Genomic DNA, 26016 nt, shown 5'->3' on the forward strand with positions numbered 1-26016 from the left:
GAGAGGGAAGCTGGGAGGCAGCATCCCCCTCTTTGTATGGGCACAATGCTTTCCAATTCTGCATGCAGTGCCACGACAGACATTGTTATGATCAAAGTAGATTGTTTAATCCTCACAGCGCTCCTGTGAGGGAGGTGGGTAAATATTATTAGTCTCATTTTAATTATGAACAAAGCGAGCCACAGAGAAGTTAAATTATTTGCCTAAGGCCACACAGCCAGTCAGTGGCAAAGTTGGAATACATCTCAGCTTTCCCAGCTTCCACTCCCCTGCCTATCCAATGTAAAACAACAAGAGGCCTGAGCCTAGCAAAAAACAAAACAAATGGATAGCCCCCCAAGGCAACATGCTTCATCTCTGATTTGAAGGCAACACAACTAGGGTGAGAGCAGTTCCACTTTCATGCTCACTACGTTTTTCTGCATGAACTGCCAACAACAGTGCCTGTTGGGATGTGTACATCTAAGAACTGGACTCAGACCACCGGACAGTTTTCTGACAGCAACAGTTTTCTAATCTCTTTTGCACAAGGACTGTCACTGTAGGTAATAATAGCCACACTTATTAAGGTTGCCTGACGGCTCCTATTATAAGATTACATTTTCAGTTGTTTATAACTTTGTGAAAATTTAACCATTTGGCTGAAATTTTGCATGCCTCAGCTGTTTTGTGTGTGTTTGTTTTTTATTTCAGCCAAAACATTCCAGTCATTTTCTAAAGTGAAGCTAAAGAAAAATAAGTTATTTTGCCCATGTGTAGGGGACCTCGGAAGACATTGTTATGGTCTAGACAGGGCCTGCGCTTTCTCAAGGAGAGGTTATTAGCGGACACAGTATGCTAGCAGCTGCTGCTTATAACCGGTTAGAACTGCCCTGTGTGGGAAGCCCCGGTGTTTTGGGGAACTGCAGAAAGCCCCTGGCCAGAGGCCAGGGGAGGTGGCCATTGCTGTTGGAAAGTCCCCTATTGCATATGTATGTGCTGCTTTGCATGCTATTAGCATAATGCTATAATTGCTGTGGGCCAAGGATTGCGCAGTGGACTTCGCACCTGGCCGAGCTTTCCGGGCGTTGGACTCCCCAAGTCAGTGGCAGCAACGCATGGAGTCCCCGTTGTGAGTTTGTCACTTAACCTTCATTAAAGCCAATTAACTCACCTGTGTGTGGGCCTCGTCCTTGCAGAGCATCCAGGCATGTAACACCATGTTAAAAAAAAATTGAGACCTTTGCTTTGAACAGCTGTCGCGCCTCCATGTTTTGGAGCAGAGACTTGATATTTCGCATGGAATGGCCTTTGTGTCAGGGATGTGCCATTTGCCATCCCCATGAAAATCCTCCCAAATTTGTCCAAGTAATAAGCCTTTGAAAGATTGCAGATCACACATGCTCAGTAGAGACTTCTTAAATGGGAGCAGCTAAAATGTCTGAAGATTCTATCCTTACAAAGCAGGCTTGAGCCTCCTGCTGCTCCTTGCGTTAACCAGACTGCACATCTTCCAGCCTTGGGCTACTGGGGCTCAGAAAGGCTTTCCCTTAATGGCTGCCTCCAGCTGCTCCAGGCCAGTGTGGGGCCTGGCACTGCAACTGACAACAGGCATCGCATTTCTCCTGTGCTCTCAATGACCCCACTGTTGACATCCAGGCAACATGGAGACTGTCTGAATCAAATGAAAAGAGGGGACGAAAACTAGAGAAACTGGGACAAAGAGTCTAGTGACAGACTGGAGGACAGTGGAGAGAAACTGGAAATTGGAAGAGGGAGATTGGGACTGAATGAGCAAGGAGGCTGGGTGCCTCAGTGAGAAGGGCAGGCTAAGACTGATGGGGTGGGAAGGCTGGGACTAGGAGTCGGTAATAGTTATGTAGGGAGGGGAGGACACAGAGATAAGACAAGGAGCTAGAGAGGAGACTGGGAATGTCTGAACAAGGAAACTAGGATTAGGAACCAGTATGTGGGGGGAAATGGAGACATGAGGAAGGAAGAAAGAGCTGGCAAGGAGATGGAGTGCAGGAGAAGAAGGGGAAGTGCTATATAATGCTAAGTGCTTTGAAAAATCCGGTTCTAGTCATCTCAGATTGGTCACCAAAATTAGTGGAAATTGGACCTTAATATATCTGTGCCTCTTCTCCCCATCTGTAAAATGGGGCTAATACCTATCAGGGGTGTGGTGAAGATAAATTAATGCTTGTGAAGCACTCAGATACTGTTGTGGGGTGCTCCAAAGAAAAGCCCATGAGGAAATTAATAATTCAGTCTTCAGAGCTGAGTTTGAACAATGTGCAACAGGTAAGGCCATACAGCTGTACATTTGTACAGTGTCGAACATAACAGGGCCCTGACTAAGCCTTTAGACATTATCATGATTTGAATGTTCAACAACTACTGATTTTGGATTAGATTCACCTAAATGTTAAAGACCCATTACCAATTCCATGCACCATCTGGTCCCACTGTTACGTTATCTGAATGTATTACCCACATATAGTGGATGGAATTAAACAGCCAATATTCCTTAACAGTTCTCACAAGTCTGTCATATGCTAAGTACCGTGTGTGTTGGGGCAGGGGAGAGGGGTGGAACGTGGTAGTCTAACTGCTATGCTAGCAAGTGCCAACTTGTTAATGGCAACCATCTGTGGTACATAGTTTGTCAGATCTAAGCCAAACCTATTTGGAAGGATGTGTTCTACTTTGCAGAAAGCTGATCTCTTTTACCATAATTTACTCCACCATTCCCAACAGATGACTTGACTAGCACAGCATGAAGTCTAGTCAACTTATTCATAATACTCTTCTGTTTAATATAAATATGGAAACAGAATTCATATCTCATGGGCCTTTCCCACTTGTGCATGTTTAATTGCTCAATGTCACAACATTAACAAATATCCCCAGTATCTTGCTCCTGAAAGAAAAACAGAAACTAAAGCTCATTACACCTTCCATTGCTCTTTTCCATTAAAGATAATGCCTTTGTAAAAATAATCTCCCTGTCCAATTAACTTCCAAAGCCTCAAAAGCTGCCACACCTGTCTGGAAGGATGTGTTCTACTTTGCAAAAGGCTGATCTCTTTTACTATTGAGTCCATCAATCCAGTTCTCAACGTGCTATGATAGAGTCTGTGAGTTACTGTATCATGATTGCCCACCAAGCTGGGGAAGTTAGGTGGAGACAAAATTCATGTGCAAACATTCCCATGACACTTCATCTGTACATGGTATCCTAAAACTAAGGAGACGGAGGGCTTTGATCAGGATGAAACTATAGAATTAGAGGTAGGAGGTGGAGAAATAGTCCAAGTAGTAATCTAGGAAGATCCTTCAGTTCAACTGTTACCTGAGATGAAATAAAACTCTGAACAAAGCTTTTTTGTGTAAAAAAAATATTGATCCTGCCTTTGCTCTTTGACTCTTTCAAAAAGACTTTAGCTCACCAGCTAGGCAGATTTGCTTTAACATTTGTCCTAAGACATCTTCAAGTGCTATTATACGCTGAAAACTGAGTAAGTACACATTTTTGTTTATTCCAAATGACTCCTATCAAATTTGCTCAGTTTATAGATATGGGTTTATTTTCCTGTCTGCCCTACAAACTGAAGGCTAAGGGCATATCTACACTACAAACTTAAGCTGACTTACATTAGGTCATGTCTACACTACTTTCCTTCTGTCTGTGGTGCTCGTTCTCACCAGGAGCACTTCCATCAACTTACGAGGGGCAGTCCAGGTTCTCAGCTCCGCACACAGCTCCTTGCCAGGACCCCAGCTCTGCCCTGGCCTCTCGGCTCCCCGCTATCCTCTGGGCTCTCAGCTCCCCACCGGGAGCAGGCCGCCTGCCCCCTCAGCTCCTCACTCCCCACCCGGAGCAGGCCTGCCCCCTGCTCTCGACTGAGCTGGGTATCAGGGAGCCCGGGGGACAACTGGGCTCTAATTGAAGCCCCATCTCCAACCCAGAGTGACTGCCCAGCTTACTTGTCAATTTCACAGCTCCAGCCTGGAGACATGAAATTGACAAGAATGAGAGCCAACAGCCAATGTAAGAAATCCGCAGCGCCTACGTAGACATGGCGTCAGCCTAACTACCCCGACAAAAGCCCTACACCTCTCGTGGAGGCAGACTAATTATGTGGTTGTAGTAGGGCACTTACATTGGTGGGAACAAGACTGTAGTATGACAAAATTAGGTTGACTTAAGTTACCTTACCTCGATTTAACTCTGTAGTATAAACCAAACCTATGCTGTACTCTCTCTCTCTCTCATCCATCATTGCACTAGTCTTCAATAGGACTGTTCATATGACTAAAGTTAGACTTTTTTTAAGTATCAGAATCACAGCCTAGTAATTTAGGGCCTCAATTCTGAGAGGTCCTGCACACACCCAAATTCCACTGAAATTAATAGATATTGATACAAGTAGCCCTGTAAAATGCAGTGCATCAATTCTTTTCATGCAAGACTTAAAATAGAATCTAGATCATTCACCTTTAACTGTATTGGCTATTAAGTGCCAATGTGCAAAATGCAGTAAAAACCTACTTTATTCAGGAAAATAAGCAGACATGATAGTGAATATGTAGAGACAATCCTCTGAATGAGTCACTTTTACCATCAGTTTTCTGAGCGTAACCCAGTTTTAAACTGCTAAACTTTATACAATATATTTAAAGGTTCCTTGGTGCAAATAAAATCATATAGATTTATAGGGGAAAATTATATGCATCATTCCTAAGCCGAATCTTGAAAGATAAACTTCAGTACTCAGCAAATTTTGTATGACTGAGCTATAGATAAACCCCAGAAATATGGCATTTAGAATAGCAACTGTGTCATGCCATGAATGGCACCTCCAGAATGCTGCACAAAAGCATTACTGAGAAAAAACAAATATTGACTCAGAAAGACTCATCTTCAGTAAAGCTTTGCACAGTTAATGAGGGATTGCCGTTAGCTCAGGAGACGTCCATGCCAACTCTACAAAGTAACAGACTTGAATTTTCTTGTGTTCCATTGTTTCATGTTAAGTACATTCACCAAACAAAACATAGGCCCAATTTATCAAACAATTAATTGAGTGCACTTTGCAGCTCAAAAAGCGATGTACAAATATTAACTAATTAATTTTCACAATACCTTCAGGTAAGTAAATATAATTAGCACCATTTTACAACTGGGAGAGGAAGAATGATCCAGTAGTGGTGGGGCACTAGACTAAGAGATAGGACATTTGGGTTCAAGTCCCTATTCTGCCACAGACTTCCTGTATGACCAAAGGCAAGTCAACTAGCCTCTCTGTGCCTCAGTTCCCCATTTGTAAAATGGGCTTATGTCTAAGATTGCTGGTAATCTAGGTACTTACCTAAACCAAGAAACAGTCAGAAGTCACCCTTATCCAATGTTGGCATTGGACAAAGTAGATGAATGGTGATGATTTTACATATAGGGAAACAGACTAGGTCAAGTCATTTGGCCAAGGTCACAGCAAGTCAGAAAGCCAGGACTAGAACCTAGGATAGTTCTGGTTTTCAGTCTTATACCCGGTTCTCTCATCCCCAGTTTACGAGACTCTCATATTAACCTGCTGTATTAATGCCACTTGAGGGATTAAGTCATAAGGGCCACGAAAAAGAGACATGGGTTTAAGTACTAAATGTTATACTCAGGAGCGGCGCCAGCGTTTCTGGCACCCTAGGCAGAATTCGGGAGGCAGTATTTTATGCGCTCCCCATGGGGTGCGCGGGAGCTTCCAGTTCTGCTCCCATTGCACCGCCGAAGAAGGACCCTCCGCCGAAATGCTGCAGGAGACAGAGGCAGTCATTGAGCTGCTCAATTGCCTGCCGCTGTTTTCCGTGGCACGTGGCAGAAGGTCCTTCTTCGGTAGAGCGACGGGAGTGGAACCGGAAGCTCCCGCGTTCCCTGTGGGGAGCACACAAAATACCGCCTCCCAAATACTGACGCCCTAGACGACCACCTAGGATCGCCTTTCATCAGAGTGGATTTATTAGGTCGGCGTAGCAGGCGAGTTACAGCAGTGGGAGGAACCCTGTAGTATATACATTTATATAGTTAAGTCATCATAAGCTGCCTTACATCAATTTAACATTGTTGTGCAGACATGCCCTAAGATATCCTTGAATAGCTGTATTTCTTTACATCTTCTGTAACATTAGAGATCCTCTAATACTCCCCATTGCTGAAAAACAAAGAAAAATAAAAGACAGGAGCCCCATTTTTTTCTTTTTTGTGTGCCTTTAAATTGCAGGGGGCATGACCCTGAGAAAAGTGGTAACAGGCATTTCCCCCTGGCTAGTGAGCTTAAGTCCCAGGATACTAGGTGTGTAAATCTTTCAAGCCCTGTCCCCAAAGCCTGTCATTAATTAAATAATCCTATGACCCAAAAAAACTAACTGTAACCATGGGAAACATGGAGATGTAGATCACATTTTTCTTAGCCAGTAAATAAATCTGAAGTAGTAAATTCTCCTGCTTTATTTGTATACTAAAATAGTTTTGCTATATATGAGGAATGATCACTATTTGAGGACAGAAAAGGATTGTATGGGACAGGAACAGGCACAATGCTTTGGTATTAAGCCAAAAAGAATGAATGACAATCTGACGTCCAAGTGAACAACCACCCCTTAGACTTAGAGAAGTGAGGTTATCAGAATGTATCTGCCAACTGACAGGCACTTATTACCTTAACCTCAGTGATGTGCTATTAGATGTTCACTATTCAAAGAGCTGTTAACAAGTACATGCTTGAATACCAGGTATCATCTGTCAGAAAGGGCAATAAAGTGGAGTTGTCAATAGGATGACAGGCTGGGATCCGAACTGGTTAAAAAAAATGCTCTTGGTAAAATTTCCCTAGGGAAAGAGGTAGTTGAAGAATTGCAAAGGAATGTAAGGGCTCACAGACTGCATGTAAACAAACTGTAATGGCATTTCCCTTTCCAATTTTGAGTTTTATTGTCATCACCTGAGACCAAGCACTGTACAATAATAATCTTTACGCCTTTTTTTTTTAAGTCATTAGCATCCTGGTGGCCTTTAAGTTTTGTACAGGTAGGTGAGATCCCCTGAAATTTACAGTCATATGGTGTTTCGATACAAGGTACATCCTAGTGGCTCTGCATGCAGCTCAAGACCTGAGATGAAGCCCAGTGTCTAATCAGGCTAGACATGTTACACAATATCCATCTCACCTCATTTGTCTGGAATACTTTGTTGCTCATCTTTTGTTTTTTTAAGAGAACAATTTTGATAGTTTTTTAGGCAATTAAATGAAATCATCCTGTATTGGAACAGGTGCAGGAAATGAACATTAGTTTGTATTTGCATTCCACAAGAGGAATATCAAATTGACGTTTACCAGCAAGGTACTGTAAAGGAAGGTTAGATCTTCAGGCGTGGGGCTGCAAAATATAATCCATCATTCACCCAATCAGTTACCAAAGCACCTAGATGCTAATAATTGGAATGGACTCCAGACAGTCCCAGGACCAGGGACAGTAAGCCAGCTAAGTACAGTTCAGGTGGATTGGAGGATCTGGACCAACATGCCAGCTTGCTGTTGATTATTTTTTTTAAACTGAAATGAATGTGAGCTTTTGAATGTTTGTGTTTTTAATTATTTTGATGTTTAACACAAATTCTACCTTTTGAGAAAACATTTAAAAAAAATAAACTCAGTTTGTTTACATCCAATTCATAGGCATAGGTTTGTAGAAAGCAGACAAAGGACTTCTTGTGTAGACTAAGGGTATGTCTTCACTACCCGCCGTATTGGCAGGTAGCAATCGATTGCTCGGGGATCGATATATTGCGTCTCATCTAGCCGCGATATATCGATCCCCAAACGTGCTTATATCAATTCCGTAACTCCACCAACCCGAACAGAGTTGCGGAATCGACAAGGGGAGCCGCGGACATCGATCCCGTGCCGTGAGGACGGTGAGTAATTCGATCTTAGATACTTCGACTTCAGCTACATTATTCATGTAGCTGAAGTTGCGTATCTAAGATCGATTTTCCCCCGTAGTGTAGACCAGCCCGAAGTCAGATTTTGGAGTAGTTTGAAACTTTCCTGGGTAACTTAGATTCCAGTTGATAATTTTCCCTCCCCCGTCACTTTTGTGTAATAAACATTAGGCAAAAGACAATACCATGCAGTCTTGCAACCATGAGGAGCTGAGAACTGGGTACAAATAATGGCAATGACATGTATGAGTGAGATGTTACATTACCTAAGCCAGACAGGGTCCATGGGTCTTTTGGGAAGAAAGCAGATTCCAACCCAGAGTACTATGCTACTGTGACAACACTAGTCATGAAGCTACGAGCTGTGGGGAATCTGCTTGGAAGGAGCAATGGCCAAATTTGTTTTCCTAACTAGCCTTTACTTTTGATGGGAGAAACATCAGCAGCTGGAGTACAATTTTATTAGGCTGTAAGAAAAATATTCCTAGAAAATCCATCAGCTAATTTGTCTGAAAGCTCTCACACACAGAGGTATTCTTGACAGACAAAAATTTAGACATGAGCAAAAAATCCCAGACCTCCTGACTCCTTGTATTGTGCCTCAGCCACATCCTCCTCCTATCATTAGGAAAGATAACAATCAGCTCTTCTGAAGTACCTATTGCCATAATATGAACATGCTGCACTGATGTGTTTAAGCTATATCAGGTTAGCCCATATACATTTTCACCTGCTTTGAAATTCCTGATCCATAGGCAATGGGTTCATTTAGCTTAAAAACAAAACAAAAAACAAAACACCTCACTAGACCAGTGGTCCCCAACCTTTTTGTGGCCAGTAGCACATTCATGTTTTCAGAAGAGTGTGGCGGGCGCCAACAATTACTCACATACAGGGCCGGCTCCAGGCACGAGTGGAGCAAGCACGTGCCTGGGGCAGCACATGCTACGGGGTGGCATTCCGTCCATTCTGCAGAGTCAGAGCGTTTTGGTTTTGTTTTTTTTTGGCGCCAGTTCTGGGGAATGCACAGAGAAGCTGGAGAGAAGCCGGGAGGACAGAGAACACTGGTGCCCGCAGCCTGCAGTCCTGGAGTACTCTGTCCCCAGCACGCTCGGGGCCACAGCTTCTCTCCAGCTTAAGCTGCGGCCTCGCACCTGCCAGGAACAGAGAACACCAGCGCCCGCAGTCTGCAGCTCCGAAGAAGCCAGAGAGAAGCTGCAGCCCCGTGTCTGCCAGGGACCAAGAACACGGGCGCCCGCAGCCTCGGAATTCTCTGTCCCCAGTAAGCATGGGGCTGCGGCTTCTCTCCCCTGCTGGACACTAGGAGGGCACACATAAATGCCCCGGCGGGCACCATGGTGGCCGCGGGCACCACGTTGGGGACCACTGCACTAGCCTGAACTGTTTGTGCTGTAACTGATTTAATTTGCATAGGGGGCCAAATTCTGCCCATGATACATGTGCACAGCTTTCACCAATGTAAACATAAATGAGGGAAAAACTTGACCTGGTACATTCTCAAATCAAATCACTTTTTTTCAATACTTTGATTCTTTCAATATTTGGATCCATTAAAAAAAAAGAAGCTTCATTTTCAATCAAATAACTGCTTAGCAGAGGTCAGATTTTTATGGGTCATCTCCACTGCAGACACAATGGTGTTGGGATACCCAGTCACATCACAATGTCCTCAAGTAGTATCCAGTTCTGAATACTACCCAGAGATGTAACCATAACTGGAAATGGGCCAACCAACATGCAGATAGCTGAGCCAGATTTGATAGCAAACCTATCATAGATGGAATGGGATCAGAGGATAGGCCCAAGACAAGAGGGACACCCAAGGGGATGAAAACTATCTCTGAGAAGCCCTGGGATGGCTGGGCAAAAACAGTGTTCCATATGTGGATGGAGGCATCACTTGGCCAGGGATTGCCCAATCTACCCACTGAGGCCCAGTGCAGTGCTCGAAAGGCCAGCTGCACCCTAGCCCCCCAGAGTTAGTTGTGTGATTGAAGCTCTGGTGGGAGGGAGTCACACAGCCAGTCTGCCAATGGCATATAATGTTCATGGTGAGGCATTCACACTTCAAATCACTGCCCACGTCATGCTATACCCTCCCAGGTACAGCTACATCTGTTCATCAGTGTGTGGGGAAGGTGGTAGTTAATGGGGAGACATTCATTGGATGGAGTGATACTGGGGCTGCTAAGAGTATAGTTAAGCCCCAAGTCATAAAACCCCATCAAATGCTCCCAGGGTGTGAAATCTGGTTTAAAGTTTCTGGTGTAAAAGCCTTCGCTCAGCCTACAGCACAGACGTCTATCCAGACCTAGGAATGGTCAGGGTGCTAGTACAGACATGTTGTCAGATATCCCACAATCTTTCCTTTTGGGGAATGATATTATGGCTTTAAAAGAAAAAGGGGTCAATCGGACCCCCTCAGGCAGCTCCAGACATAAAAGTGACTGTGTCAGCCAACTTCATATGGAGTAGCTGACAAGGAGGAAGCTAGTATCCAAGAGGAATCAGGTTACCTCCATGGAGTATGCAAACAAATACCTGTGGGGGGGGGGAATGAGACCCCCATCCTCCAGAGAATTAAGATCTCTGCCTACCCTGAAAAGAAAACCAGAGGCAGTACAGAGCATGGTGACGGCAGTGTCTCCAGTCAAAAGTAGGGATACCGACACCAGGGTAGGTGCAGTTCACTGCCAAACCTATGACTCCCACTCAAGAGGGGGAAACGCCCAAATAATGTGTAAAATAGCTGCCTGGGAAATGACAACAGTAACCATAGCAAGGAAGGACAGAGAACTTCTTCCTACAGTCTCTGCCTGATGGCCTGTAAAAACAAAGCCAGATGGGACTGGGAGAGGGAAGTCTGCTCAGCTACACTCAGTGCCTGGGGACTGGGGAACAAGAAGCCACCCTAGCAGGTAGGAGGATCATTACTCGTCGTCCTTCCTCCAGAAAAACTGAAGTTAGACCACCAGGTCCCAACGTCCAAGGAGGTGGCACAGAGAAAGGAATTTTGCTAATGGGCAAAGTTCAAAGACTCCCTTGCTTGGCCCCTTTGCTGTTAAAAGCAGCTGCATGGTCGACAGCCACTTCAGAGGGAAGCAGCCCAAACATGTTTCTCCCTGTGAAGTAGATAGGTAAGCATTATTATTCCCACTTAACAGAAGGAAAACACAGAGGCCATGTCTACATCTAAAATTTTGCAGCGCTGGTAGTTACAGCTGTATTAGTACAGCTGTATAGGGCCAGCGCTGCAGAGTGGCCACACTTACAGCAACCAGCGCTGCAAGTGGTGTTAGATGTGGCCACACTGCAGCGCTGTTGGGCGGCTTCAAGGGGGGGTTCCGGGAACGGGAGAGCAAACCGCGGCGAAGCTGGTCTCCTTTCCCGGTTTGCTCTCGCGTTCCCGAACCCCCCTGCAAACCGCAGGGAAGGAGACCTGCTTGCTCGGGGTTCCGGGAACGCGAGAGCAAGCTGGGGAAGGAGACCAGCTTGATTACCAGAGGCTTCCTCCTTCCACGGAGGTCAAGAAAAGCGCTGGTAAGTGTTTACATTGGATTACCAGCGCTGGATCACCAGCGCTGGATCCTCTACACCCGAGACAAAACGGGAGTACGGCCAGCGCTGCAAACAGGGAGTTGCAGCGCTGGTGATGCCCTGCAGATGTGGACACCTTCAAAGTTGCAGCGCTGTAACTCCCTCACCAGCGCTGCAACTTTCTGATGTAGACAAGCCCAGAGAAAGTAAGTGGCATGTCCAGATCTAGCTAGTTAGAGTCACAACTAGAACCCAGGTCTCCTGACTACAAGTCCCATGATCTAATCTCATCACTACACTGCTCACAGAGTTCTCACTATTGCTGTGTAAAGCACAGTGGATTCAGTGCACAGAAGTTTGAACAAACAGTTGTTTCACTACAGACACACACCAACAATGGCAAGTCTACACTATAAAATTAATTCGACCTAAGTTCAACATACAGCCACTGCAGTAATTAAATCACTTTTGCATGTCCACTGTGCTCCTTGGGTCAGCAGTGCATGTCCTCACTCCAGGGCTTGCATCGATGCAGAGAGCAGTGCACAGAGAATAGCCATCCCACTGTGCAGTGTCCCACCGTCTAGCACACAGTGTTTTAGGAGGGGTTTGCAATGCCTCAGGAGGGCAAACAAGTTGCACAGGGGTGACTGGGAACATGGTTTCAACATCCCACGATGCAGATTTCTCCATCCCAGAATTTCATCTGCATCCCATAATGTTTCGTGCCTCTTTTCAAAAGCCCTGCAAACCAGCACATCTGCCATCGGTGTGAGACGCATGGATCTTACACAGCTCTGCACTATTGTGATGAGTGTTGCAAGCACAATGTGCCTGATCCTGCAGGATCTGCAGAGCCGCCAGAGGAGCTGGGCAGCAGAACAAGACAATTCCTTAGAGGCTGCCTTGCTGTTGGACCTAGAAAGAAACAATTCAAGGTTCTTGCTGACATTCATGGAGCAGCTGCAGACAGTGGAGCACCAGTTCTGGGCCAGAGAAACAAGCACTGACTGGTGGGATTCCATTGTTATGCAGGTATGGGATGATGGCTGCAGAACTTTTGGATGCGCAAGGCCACATTCCTGGAAGTGCGTGTGGAACTTGCCCCAGCCTTCCGGCATAGCAACATCAAAATGAGAGCTGCTCTGACAGTGGAGAAGCGAGTGGTGAGGACTGTGTGGGAGCTTGCAATGCCAGATTGCTCTCGATCAATTGGGAATCAATTTGGAGTTAGGAAATCCACTGTGGGGCTTGCTGTGATGCAAGTATGCCAGGCCATTAACTGCATCCTGCTGCACAGGACTGTGACTCTGGGCAATGTGCAGAACGTAGTGGATGGTTTTGCAGCAATTTGGCACCAGACCAGCTTGCCACAGAGTATATCAACAGAAAGGGCTACTTTTTTATTGCAAGTGATGGTGGATCACCAGGGATGTTTTACCAACATCAGCGCAGGATGGTCAGGGAAGGTGCATGATGCACTCATCTTTAAGAACACAGGCCTGTTCAGAAAGCTGCAAGCAGGGACCTTCTTTCCAGACCGACAGATTACCGTTGCGGATGTTGAGATGCCAATAGTGATCCATCGAGAACCAGCCTACCCCTTATTTCTGTGGCTGTACACTGGCCACTTCAACAGCAGCAAGGAGCACCTTAGCTACAAGCTGAGCCAGTGCAGAATGACAGCTGAATGTGTCTTTGGCCATTTGAAAGGCCACTGGGGCAGTCTACTCAAGAGATTAGATCTTAGTGAAAAAAAATCTTAATGGTTATAGCTGACTGCTGTACACTTCATAATATCTGTGAAGCGAAGGGGGGAAAAGTTTCTGCCGGGGCGGAAGAGGAATCGTTGTCCGCTGATTTTGAGCAGCCAGATACCAGAGCTATAAAAAGAGCTCAATAGGGAGCTACAGGGACTCAGGTTGTCGTTAAAAGACCATCTTAATAGTGAGCCACAGTAACGTGTGTTTCTATAGTGTGCTCTGCCAGGCATTGTTTTTGTGCACCCTGGTATTAACCTTAATGAGTAACATCACACATGTACCTACTGCTATTATCTCTGAATGATCCGAGACCCAGCCAGCATATGTTGTGAACTAGTAAAGATTAATTCAGTTTTCATAACTAGCTATTTATTCCAAATCCAGGCAAATAGACATATTTATAACTGAATGAGACTTTATAAAATACAAGGAAAAATACCTTTGAAAGGGAAAGAACAGTCATTTTCATTTCACAAACACATACACCAACCATGTCTCTCACGAGTCAATGTATGTGCCGTTGTGATTGTCTACTGTCCTCCTGGGTGGAGTGGTAGGTGTAGTGCAGCAGCCCCGGACACCACATGGAATGGGAATGGGGGGGAAAGAGGTAGGGAGGTCCCAAAATGCAGTTCTCTGTGGGCTGCAGAGGGAGCTGAGCACAGGTCTGTTGAAATTGAAGGTCAAGAAGTGTCTCCAGCATGGCTGTTTGCATTTTGAGAAGTGCTAGCATGTCCTGCTGCATGTCCCTCTTCTGTGCTTTTCTCCTCTTTGCTCTATCCCTGTCTGTTCTGTCCATGACAGTGAGCCTCCAAGCCTGTGCTCAGCTTGCAGGATCTCTTGGACCATGTCATCTCATGTCCTCTTCCTTCTCCTTATCTGGCAGAGCTGCTCTGCCGATGTGAATGGAGAGTGCCTCAAGGCCACATTTCCAGCTGCAAAAGATACAATGCACAGAGCTACTACTGAGAGCGTATTCACAAGATGAATGGAAACTTGGCATACTGAACTGACTTCCTTTGGTCCACACAAGTTCCAAGCACTATATTCTCACTTCTCCTTGGGATTCATGGAGCACAGTGGCAACCATGGGACAGCTCGGGGGGGAGGAGTGGGCAAGTTCAGGGCAGCCCAGAGGATTCAGGGGGCCTGGGGCAAAGCAGGGGAGCTGCAGCGCTTGTACTCACCCGGTGGCCGTCTGGGTCTTCGCTGGCATTGGGGGGCCCTTCAGTCGCTCCATGTCTTTGGCAGCACTGAAGGCCCCCCCGCTGCCGAAATGCCACCGAAGACCTGGACCACCACCGGGCCAGGGCTCGCAAGGCATTTTGGTGGTGGGGGGCCCTTCAGTCACTTTGTGTCTTCAGCAGCACTGTAGGGCCTCCTGCTGCCTAAATGCTAGCTGAAGACCCGGACAGCCGCTGGGCCAGGGCTCGCAGGGCCCAGGGCAAATTGCCCCACTTGCCCCCGTCTCCTCCCCAGGCAGCCCTGTACAAGTTGGGACTATGGAGGAGGATAGCTCACGGGCACTAGTATATACGGATAGGGCTACTGAACTGAACACTAGCACCATTTTCTACAGGTGGTGGGTGGTAATTTTAGCTGATATCACACTTCTGAGGGTAATGGAGACTGAAAGGGAACAGCTCCTGCATGCGTCTGGCTACAGACCAGGTCCATAGGCTGCTAGCTTGTATGTTGCAATGGTGCCTGCTGAAGTAATTGGTTAGTGGTGTTGGGAAATGTCCTACCACAGCAGAAAAAAATAAGGCAGCCCTCCCCAGAAACCTTCGTCAGAGAATTGAAGACTACCTTCAGGAACCTTTTGAGATTTCTGTGGAGGATTCACAAGACATCCCAGTGCACATAAACTGTTCTGTAGGACTGCCTCTGCCTAATTATGCAGGGGAATGAGAAGCAGATAGCAACCCTACCTCACTTAGTTATTTCATTACCTCTTCCTATTTAAAAATGATTAAAAAAGAGTAAATGAACAAATGTGTCCCTGCAATATCAAAGTAAACTCCATATTTACCAGAGGTTCCTTCCCCTGTATCAGTCCCGCCCATGCTGGACTGTAAGGACTGATTCGACTGCTCTATAGTCAAGAACAGATCCTGGTTCTCTGCACCACTGGATCCCCCAGTCACCGGTCCCTCATACTCCACCTCCTTGTTGTGACTCCAGCTCCCGCAGTATCCACAGGACTGTGGTAATGATAGTGTCTTTGCCAGGGATGGCACACAGCTCTTTATAAAAGCAGTAGGTGGGCGGCTCCACACCAGAACAACTGTTAGCCTCCCGTGCCTTCTGTACACCTGCCACAGCTCCTTGACTGTCAGGTGGCAATTCTGCATGTCCCTCATGTCCTTCTGCAGCATGGGGCCAGAAAGGTCAGCTGGGCAATTGCTAGGTGAGCTCTCCATGCCAAGCAAACAGGAAATGGACTTTCAAAAATTTGCGGGGCTTTAAAAGGGGAAGGGCACATGCATGTAAATCTGGCCACCAGGCAGCAGAGTTCAAAACGGTGACCAGAGTGGTCATGGTAGGGAAGTAGTTCCCAAACTTGGTTTGTGGCTTGTTCAGGGTAAGCCCCTGGGAGGCCGCGAGATGTTTGTTTACCTGAGCATCCGCAGGTATGGCCGTGTGCAGCTCCCAGTGGCTTCAATTCACCATTCCCGGCCAAGTGTAAGCAAAATAATGCAGAGTCCAACAATGCAGCTTGAGTCAACATTTACCTTACTACACTAGACTTTTTAGTGAAATACAGAGAAACTGGATTCAAAGAAGCACAGATTACGGTAAGAGAATTTTCAGAGACACTGGGTGTAGAACCAAAATTTCCATGTCCAAATGTGACAAGAGTTTCAGGAAAAAAGCGGCAAGCAGAACATGAAGGAGCAGATGAACCCATAGAAGATCCAGAAAAGAAATTAGAGGTTGAATTTTCTAATGTTGTGATGGATAAAGCAATACCTGCTGTTAATGAAAGGTTTAATACTTTACGAGCACACCATGAACAGTTTGGATTTTTGTATAACATAACTAAATTTAACGAAATAGGAAAACAAGAGCGGCTAATTACAAAGTGCAAGAACCTAGAGAGCCTCCTGAAACATGGTGATAGTTTTGATTTAAATGGACTTGAACTGTACAAAGTCAGTGATGGACAATGTACAGTTTATTCATACCAGCAAACTTGATAACATTTATCCTATGTATATGTATGTATATATTTCCGTGTATGGATATATCTTCCTACTATATTTTCCGTTAGCCCAAGAAAACTTATGCCCAAATAAATGTGTTAGTCTCTAAGGTGCCACAAGTACTCCTGTTCTTTTTGCGGATACAGACTAACACGGCTACCACACTGAAACACATCCTAATGTGTACATTGCCATTCGTATTCTACTGATAATTCCTATAACAGTAGCATCAGGAGAATGGAGTTTCTCAAAACTAAAGCTCATTGACTGATCTTGCCATTCTTGCAGTCAAACAAGACATCACTTCGTGTTTGTCATACGATGACATTATTACTGATTTTGCAGTCAAAAAAAAGCCAGAAAGGTTGCTTTTAATTAAAAACAAATCCATGTTCCAATACCTCTTCATAGTAATTTCCAATAAAATATTAACACATTTTTAAAAATTTATTATTTGCATCATTCTATCAATAAATTAGAATTTTTTCTATAGCGCTACTTCTTCAATGCGAGTCCATCAGCACTATAGTGTGCTTAATTTGTTTAAACTGTTTTTAATAAAGTGCATGTGGCAAGTTTTCCAATACTGTAAGCTTACGTTTGTGTTGCTAAGAGCAAGTCAGGCATAGGTGCACCAGTTTAATAATACTGCGTAGGGCCCATTAAATCCTGAGAACGTCCCTGTTGACCTAACTCTATAGTGTAGACCAGGCCACCCACCACCCACAACCATACCGAGAGTTTTGGGTTCAAACCCAAACTGCAAAGTGAAACTCAGATGAAACTATCAATTTGACCTGGTTTTAAGCAAAAAATATACAAAACCAAAATATTCCACCTCATTCCTTCCAAAGGCTGTAGCTCAACCCAACTTCATCAGAAAGCCCACAAACTTTGGAGAATTGAAACCTGAACCTAGCTCTGTTCCAAATCTCAGGCACAGCTTTAGTATCAGCATTTCCATTCCGAAGCAGAACAATGCCCATTATGCTGTTCAATGTATGATTACTCAAGAGAAAAGAGTAACTTGATTTTTTAAAAGGCATTTCAACTACAAATGTTCACAGCTATTTGGAATGTATATAGCTATAGGGTATGTCCTGGCAAATTAAAGTTTTACTTCTTTAGTTAATTTATTGCTAAAGCAATCGGGCAGACTGAGATTCCCCTCCTCTCCCCCTTTACATCTGCTTCCTATGTTAGAAGAATATATTTCCACACATTGAAGTGTAAATCCTGCAGTCCTTACTGCAAAAATGTAAAGGACTACAAGGAACATGGTTATACTTATTGTGAGGACTGCAGGTGTGGGCCCTGAGTGGGACACCCCACCCTCTAGCAAATAAATATTCCTAAGTAAGTCAACAAACTGGCATCAACAGTAACTCAAGAAGTAGAAAGCCTCTCAACATATGCTGCCATAATATTTTAAGGACAACAAAAACAGCAACGCTTTGGATTTTAACATATGTCTTGTCTCCTGATTCTGAAGTACACTTTGCAGATCGAGCAAGAAAAGAGCACAGATGGGGTAGAACTGAACTCTACTTTGGTTTCATTCAGGCATTCTGGGCTTAGAATAAAGAGCACTGTGATCAGCAATCTCCAGTAAGCAAATACAAAGTCCAGAAGATTTTTCCCTATTATGTAGATTGAATGGCTCATTTAACAAGTAATAGTAGAATAAAATGGAATCACGCCTACTGCACACAACACAAGACAAGGACTCAATCTCTGAGTAAAGTTATTATTGGAAGTTTTACCCATGAAAATGTTTACCTTCAGAACTGTACCTTTTAGTGCCAATGGTTTTGATCTCTAAGTGTTAATGATAATTTGGCTCTGCTGAGTTGGAAGATTACAAACGCTGTCACCTCAGCAGTCATACACACAATTCCACCTGCTCCGAATTGTCAAACATACACCTAATCCTAAGCCTAGAGGTCATTAAACTTTGACTCACTTTACATACATGTAACAACGTAACTATAAGTGTTCTTTGAATCAACAGAATCCCAGTTACAGGGCATGAGTGTGGCATAAGGATACACAACATTCCACAAGCGAGGTTTAATAAACCGTCTTATTTTAATTTCTCATTTTCCATGTAGCAGAAATGAAACCTTATTTCTCTATGTTGGAAGAGAGGATTTTCCCAAAAACCTTCTGAAGGGTAAAATGGATCAGGGAAGTAATTTTATTTGTATCTGTTGTCCCTTCAGTGCTCCCAGAAACTTGTGGATTGATGGGTGATGGTCAGGTGTCCACTAAACAGTCAGACTAGCTCCTCATCCTACCAGGTGTCTCCCTTTCTCTTAGAGTGAGACCACCCATCTTGTGTTTTAAGAGATTTTCCTTATTAGGCTGAAGGACATTAGGCACCAATCTCCAATAAGAAGCTAAGAAGTATGACTAAAACATCAACTGTCTCTTGAAAACAAGAACTGTATAGCAAAGGGGCCTTGATTTGTAAAGGCCAGTCCACCATCAGAATGACAAGCACAATGTCATCTCCCTTCTATCCCTAAATCTCTAACAGTGGCAACAATAACAAAAAGGGAAATGAATAGTCTAAATCAGAAAACACCCTACTCCCCAAATAAACCTCTACTATAAGCAGAGATTTTACGCCAAAAAGTGAAAAGTGTCAGAGACTCCATTAAGTGATCTAGGGCCTCCACTGTTGAAGGTGCTCGGATATTATGGTGATGGGCAGGGCTGATGAGAGGGGAGAACAAGTGAAAATTGCATCAGGGCCCCAAGCTTTAGGGTCCCCAAAAACATATGTAATATCTGTGTAAATGAAGTGAAATGAGAGGGAGTGGGGCCCCGGCAAACATTATGTAGTGGGGCTCCAAATTTATCTAAATAGACCTAGTGATGGGTCCCAGGATAAACCCACAAGATAGATTTTTCACGTGACCTTTATTTCCCTGATATGTAGTTGGTCATGTTCCCTCTCCTCCTTAACTTTATTTCTTATTATTAATTATTTGCATTACCTAAAGCAGGGGCCGTCATTTATTTTTGTCAAGGCCCAAAGTTCTTGGTCAAGGTATAGTCAAGGTCCAGATTCCAGAAAAAATAATAAACATCATAACAGCAATGATAATAAGTAAATTAAAAGATTTTGGGGTCCATTCAAAGCATCTGACAGTCTGGATTTGGCCCACAGTCCACTTACTTATGACCCCAGACTTAGAGACTTGTAACTCTATGGGCCTAGATGCTATACAAATATAAAACAAAAATAAAGTCCCTTACAATTATCTGTCTCTAACCTCTCCCTCTTTTCCTCATATGGCATTTGCCTTTTCCTGCAAAACACCACCAGAGGAGGATCAGCGTTGTGCTGTTCCATACAGAATTGGGGGGGCAAAGTTTATTTTTATTTATACTACAGCGGTCTCAAGCAGTCCCAGTCAGAAATCAAGGCCCCATTATTCCAGGCACAGTGCAAGCACAGAGTGAAAGAAAAAGAAAGGATAGCTTCTGCCTCAAATAAAGCAGCAGAATTAAGCTAATGAGAATTGCATGATGCGTATCAATTCCAATCTGCTGTGCCAGGTAACGTACCCTGCTCTAGAGTCGCTCAGAGGACAGCATTATCCTTCATTTCTGGATTGTCGCAGAGCAAAGTGATGAAAGTAGGAAGGGAAGGTGACAAACCAGAAATGAATTATTACCAGGGCTGTCAAGCGATCAATCGCACGATTAAAAAAATTAATTGTGATTAATCACGCTGTTAAACAACAATAGATTACCATTTATTTTAAATATTTGTGGATGTTTACTACATTTTCAAATATATAAATTTCAGTTACAACACAGAATACAAAGTGTACAGTGCTCACTTTATATTTATTTTTATTACAAATATTTGCACTATATAAAACAAAAAAAATATTTGTAATTTACTTCATATAAGTACTGTAGTGCAATCTCTTCATCATGAAAGGTGAACTTACAAATGTAGAATTATGTACAAAAACTGCAATAAAAAATAAAACTGTAAAACTTTAGTACCTACAAGTCCACTTTAGTCCTACTTCTTGGTCAGCCAATCACTCGGACAAACAAGGTTGCTTACAATTTGCAGGAGATAATGTTGCCTTCTTCTTGTTTACAATGTCACCAGAAAGTGATAACAGGCATTCGCATGGCACTGTTGTAGCTGGCGTTGCAAGATATTTACATGCCAGAGGCGCTAAGGATTCATATGTCCCTCCATAAGTTAACCACCATTCCAGAGGACATGCATCCATGCTGATGATAGGTTCTGCTTGATAATGATCCAAAGCAGTGTGGACTGATGCATGTTCATTTTCATTATCTGAGTCAGATGCTACCATCGAAGGTTCATTTTCTTTTTTGGTGGCTTGGGTTCTGTAGTTTCTGCATCAGAGTGTTGCTCTTTTAAGACATCTAAAAGCATGCTCCACACTTCATCCCGCTCAGATTTTGGACCACACTTCAGATTCTTAAACATTGAGTGGAGTGCTGTAGCTATTTTTAGAAATTTCACATCGGTACCTTCTTTGTGTTCTGCAAATCTGCTGTGAAAGTGGTCTTAAAATGAACATGTGCTGGGTCATTATCCGAGACTGCTATTACATGAAATATATGCAGAATGTGGGTAAAACAGAGCAGGAGACGTACAATTCTCCCCTCAAGGAATACAGTCACAAATTTAATTGATGCTTTTTTTTTTTTTTTAAACTAGCATCATCAATACGGAAGCATGTTCTCTGGAATGGTGGCCGAAGCATGGAAGGAGCACATGAACGTTCAGCACATCTGGTATGTAAATACTTTGCAATGCCAATTACAAGAGTGCCATGCAAACACCTGTTCTCACTTTCAGGTGACATTGTAAATAAGAAGCAGGCAGTAGTATCTCCCGTCAATATAAACAAACTTGTTTGTCTTACCGACTGGCAAAATAAAAAATAGGACTGAGAGGACTTGTAGGTTCTGAAGTTTTACACTGTTTTGTTTTTCAGTGCAGTTATGTAACCAGAAAAAAAAACCTCTGCATTTGTAAGTTACACTTTCGCGATAAATAGATTGCACTTCACTATTTGCATGAGGTGAACTGAAAAATACTATTTCTTTTGTTTATCATTTTTACAGTGCATATATTTGTAATAAAAAATAATAATATAAAGGGAGCACCGCGTACTTTGTATTCTGTGTCGTAATTGAAATCAATATTGAAAATGTTGTACAGAAAAACATCCACAAATATTTAATACATTTCAATTGTATTCTATTGTTGCAAGTGCGATTAATTGCGATTTTTTTAATCACAACTAATTCTGAGTTAATCGCACGAGTTAACTGTATCTCGTTAGACTGACCTCACACTTGGTAAAGCAACCCCCATCCTTTCATGTATTTATACCTGCTCCTGTACTTTTCACTTCATTCATCTGATGAAGTGGGTTCTAGCCCACGAAAGCTTATGCCCAAATAATGTGCTAGTCTCTAAGGTGCCCACAAATACTCCTCATTGCTTTTGCCAATACAGACTAACACGGCTACCACTCTGAAACCTATGATTAATTGGCATTACTAATTATTACATGACCTCACAACACACAAAATTCATCACATTTTGGGCAGAGGTATCACATGCCTAAGAGATGTGCTCTTCCACTGACTTGCACGGGGAAACAGGGCTGCCCAGTTGTCCTTCAACTCATGGATTTGGCAGCTCTGCCACACACATATAGCAAGGATTAATCTGCAGTACCTCCTCCCTGCCACCGGGGGCCACAGCTGCTCCACCTTCCCTCTTACTGTTCCCCCAATTGGATCTGAGTGGGGACAGCTGTAACGGAGGCAATGGTGGGACAGAAGTTGAGGGGGGGGCCCAGTAATAGTACTGGGCTATCCAGCATCCTCCCCAAAGAGCCCCCAAATGCCCTCCCACCCATTCCAGATGCAGCTGCTAAGCTCCACCTCCCCACACTGCTTGGGGGTAGGCAGAGATGACTAAATCAAAGTTTACAGTGGATATGCAAATATGCTCATTAAATAATTTTCACAGAATATGTGAAGCTGCAGAAAGTCCAGCAACCTATTGGTATTGCTGACCACATAGCCTCTTCAAGCTGAAAGGTCCTACAGTCAAATGGAGGGGTTTCCTGATAGGTTTAACCTAAGTTTGCATTAGCATTTTCAGTCTCTCTCTCTCTCTCTCTCTCTCAATTCACTGGTTGAGACCAGGACTGCGAGACAGGTACTCTGCCAATATACTTTCCATAGTAGCCACATAACTGACACAATGCCAGCTTCCACTTGTGTGAAAGGGAGCATTCCATGTCCCTTAGCTCACATCTGCAGATGGGTAAGGGCAAAGTCCTAGGAGGATAAATCCACTGGGTGGAGAGGACTGCACTGCCACTAATAGGAGGTGACACATCTCTCTCCTGCAAAGTCCCAATGGTGCAGGAGAAGTCTCATCTCCTGCAGTTCCTTCGCACCATCCCCTGAAGCAGCTTGTAGAGGCTGCACTAGATAATCCCCTGTAGCAACACTCATCCCAACTCATGGACTCTCTCCTTCCTCTCCTCTCTGCTGCATCATCAGCAGAGGGAATGAGAGGGAACAAAGCATTGCACCATCTGGTACCAGTAGGGGGTGGGAAATCATCAAGATGTGCTCCAGGGATCAACATGCTGGATCCATCCCATAATAAACTGAACCACAGGGAAATTTACATGGACTCCATACAGTTACATTGCTGGGATAGATGCCAGATGTCAAGTGTGGGAGACACAGGTCTTATAAAGCCTGGGGATACAACCTGTGTGCCCTATCACTGTCGTGCTTTGGGAAGGATTGTCATTAAAGGGATGGAACTGGCTGCAAAACAAACACAGTCATTGTTGTGTCGGAAATCTAACCCACTTAAAGTGATCAAAGGAGGAGGAGGAGGAGAGAGGAATGGCTCTGTGACAGAACGGGTCGCTAAGCTAATTGTGCTGATAAAATGAAAGAGCAAACAGATACCAACATGAAGCACTGGCCTCTTCACCAGGGCCAAATGGACAACTCCCTTCATCCAGACTATAAAATGAACATCTACAGTTACACTTGGATGTCATTACCAGAACTACATCGCAAACAGATGACCTTGTGCTGTTTGCACAAAGTGGCTTGATTATTTGGATACGGTGCCTAGCTAGAGTTGGGCCATCCTCCATCTAATTTGCATTCTCTGTTTTCTGGTCTGAACATCTGTTTTCCTACACATTCAAGGGCTTCCTTACCTACTGGCATGATTTTAATCACAAGTTTACATTTTGGGGTGTTTTTGTTTTGCTTTCCTTTATTTTAAAATCTAATGCATTTACTATGAATCCCAATAAATCAGTTAATCTGCTAACACTACTATGACCAGGGAAAGCACTTGTCTCATAAAATAGGACACCTGATTTATACTTGGATTTAAAGTATTTAATAGTGAACACCTGATGCCCTTCAGATTTTCACTCTCACTCTTGTTTCTTGAAAGTTAAATAAGTTTCCGTCCCATTAATCCATAAAATTTAGATCTGATCTCTCTTTGAATTAAGTGCTGTCTGTCTTCCCATTTATTATATGCTACTACAGTGGCTATAAAAAGAACGGGAAACTGTACATGGCAGACAAATGGATAGATCTGTTAGTAATGGAGTGTACAGTTATACTGGATGCTCTCATGCCTTGAATGCACTGAGACGCATGAGGTCCACAGGCCAGTGATTTCAACAAGCCCAGAAGCAAAAGAATACTACATAACTGCACTGTTTGACACAGTCATCTTCTGGGAATTACTTTGTTACATTGTCAATGGAAAGGCAGTGTGATCTAATTGTTAAAAGCAAAGCCCTGGGTGCTTCTATTTCCTGATCTGACAATAATTCATTCTGACCATGGACAAATCACTGCACTTGTACCTCAGTTTACCCATCTTACAGTATTTTTACAATACTTACACATTCCACCTGAATTAGGCGAAGAAGGGCTGTGGGTTTAATTCAACTTTATACAGCATTTCGCAATCCTTAGGCTGAGAGGTGCTGCAGGACTCAGCACAAAGTATGAGTAAGAAGCTCCGCTCTGCTTTACCGAACCCTTCCCCGGCCAGCCAGCTTGCGCCTGTCACAAAGCCCATGTGAAACACAAGTAAAGTGACGACTGACTAGCTTGGGTGTGACGCTATTTCACGGCAGCGATTGGCTGCGCTGTGCTCTCAAACCCCAAGCCCGGGGCAGTCTCGCCGTTGTTGCTAAGCCGGCCGAGAGCCTCGGCTGGAAACCCCGCGCCAGTGACAGCCGAAAGCTCAGGCTCCTTCCCCGGGCTCTGCATGGAGCGGGTCGCACTGGGAGGAGAGGCGATGACGGGGGCAGCAGGGACGGATCCGGATCCGGACCCGGACCCTGCTCGCTCGGAAACCGGTCCCAAGCCCCGCCGCCGCTTAAACCACACCTCCCCGCCGCCGCCAGCCGTGCCACCCAGGCGCCACCCGAGCGGGCTGCGAGCTGGGCAAAGCCTGCAGCCCGGGAGCTCCCCGCCCCGAGCACTCACCCGTTAGCTGCTGCCTCCCGGCTTCCCAAGCGCCTATTGCCGCTGCTGCCAAGCCCCTTCCCAGCCAGCTCCAGCGCGTGCGGCCCGTCCGCGGCTCGGGGCCAGAGTCCGGCGCCAGCAGCAGCCGCGCAGCCCGACAGCTCCAGACCCCAGCCCGCTGCAGCCGCGCCCTCGCACGCGCCTCACCTGGGCGGCTGCTCGGCCGGGCCGGGGCGGGGTTTGCTCCCTCCCGGGGCGGGGCGGGCTCCGGGTGAGCCGCGGGTGCGAAGTCCCCGCGGCTGCGGCTCAGTGCTGCGCTGGTTGAGCCGTGGCGCGTGGCCTTCTCCTCCCATCTCAGGGAGCTCCCCTGAAACCCTGGGGTGGTGGCAGGGACAAGGTCTGTCCCCAGAGCTAGCACCCACCCAGGGCTGGTGCTTGGGGCGGCCAATGGAAGGGGGCGGCATGTCCAGGTCGTGGGAGGGAAGGACCGGCCACCGAATTCCCCACTAAGAATGAAGCCGCACAGTAGAGCAGCCGCCCAAGTGCTGTAGCTCGCAGCTTTAGCTTTTTCTTTTCACTGCTTGGGGCAGCAAGAAAGCTGGAGCCAGCCCTGCCCCTGCAGCGGGCTGAACCCAGCGTGCAGGGTTGGGGTTGTCTCCCCCTGAAGCTGTGCTCTCTGTTCCCCCAGGCCTCCGCCCAGGACCGGCGCTAGGGGTTTGAGCGCCCTAGGCGGACGGCAATTTCGCCGCCCCGCGCGCTGGTCCCGCAGCAGCCGACTGTCTGCAGGCACGACTCTGGCAGCTCCGGAGACGCGGAGCACCGGACCCTCGCAGGCACCACTGCGGCAGCGCACCGGAGCCGCCTGCTGTCCCCTCGGCAAAACAGCGCCCACCATTTATTCTGGTGCCTTAAGCGATTGCCTAGGCTGCCTAAATGGTAGCGCCAGCCCTGCCTC

General features: G+C 45.2%; 1 protein-coding gene across 6 annotated transcripts in view; it reads right to left on the bottom strand.

Moving 5' to 3' along the window:
* LYPD6B (LY6/PLAUR domain containing 6B) overlaps nt 1-25177 on the bottom strand; it is a 108275-nt gene extending 83098 nt beyond the window's left edge. For 4 of the 6 annotated variants that reach the window (XR_004002682.1, XR_004002683.1, XM_030580859.1 and 1 more), the window contains exons 1-2: nt 25083-25177; nt 24491-24653 (exon numbers count right to left, since the gene is read on the bottom strand). The gene's annotated coding sequence lies outside the window, so the exon portion shown is untranslated. The remainder of the gene's footprint in view (nt 1-24490; nt 24654-25082) is intronic. The other 2 variants (XM_030580857.1, XM_030580853.1) reach the window with 1 other exon arrangement.
* Nucleotides 25178-26016: the final 839 nt, after the last annotated feature.

The sequence above is a fragment of the Gopherus evgoodei genome, chromosome 11 (assembly GCF_007399415.2).
Source record: "Gopherus evgoodei ecotype Sinaloan lineage chromosome 11, rGopEvg1_v1.p, whole genome shotgun sequence".
NCBI classification, from domain to species: domain Eukaryota; kingdom Metazoa; phylum Chordata; order Testudines; family Testudinidae; genus Gopherus; species Gopherus evgoodei.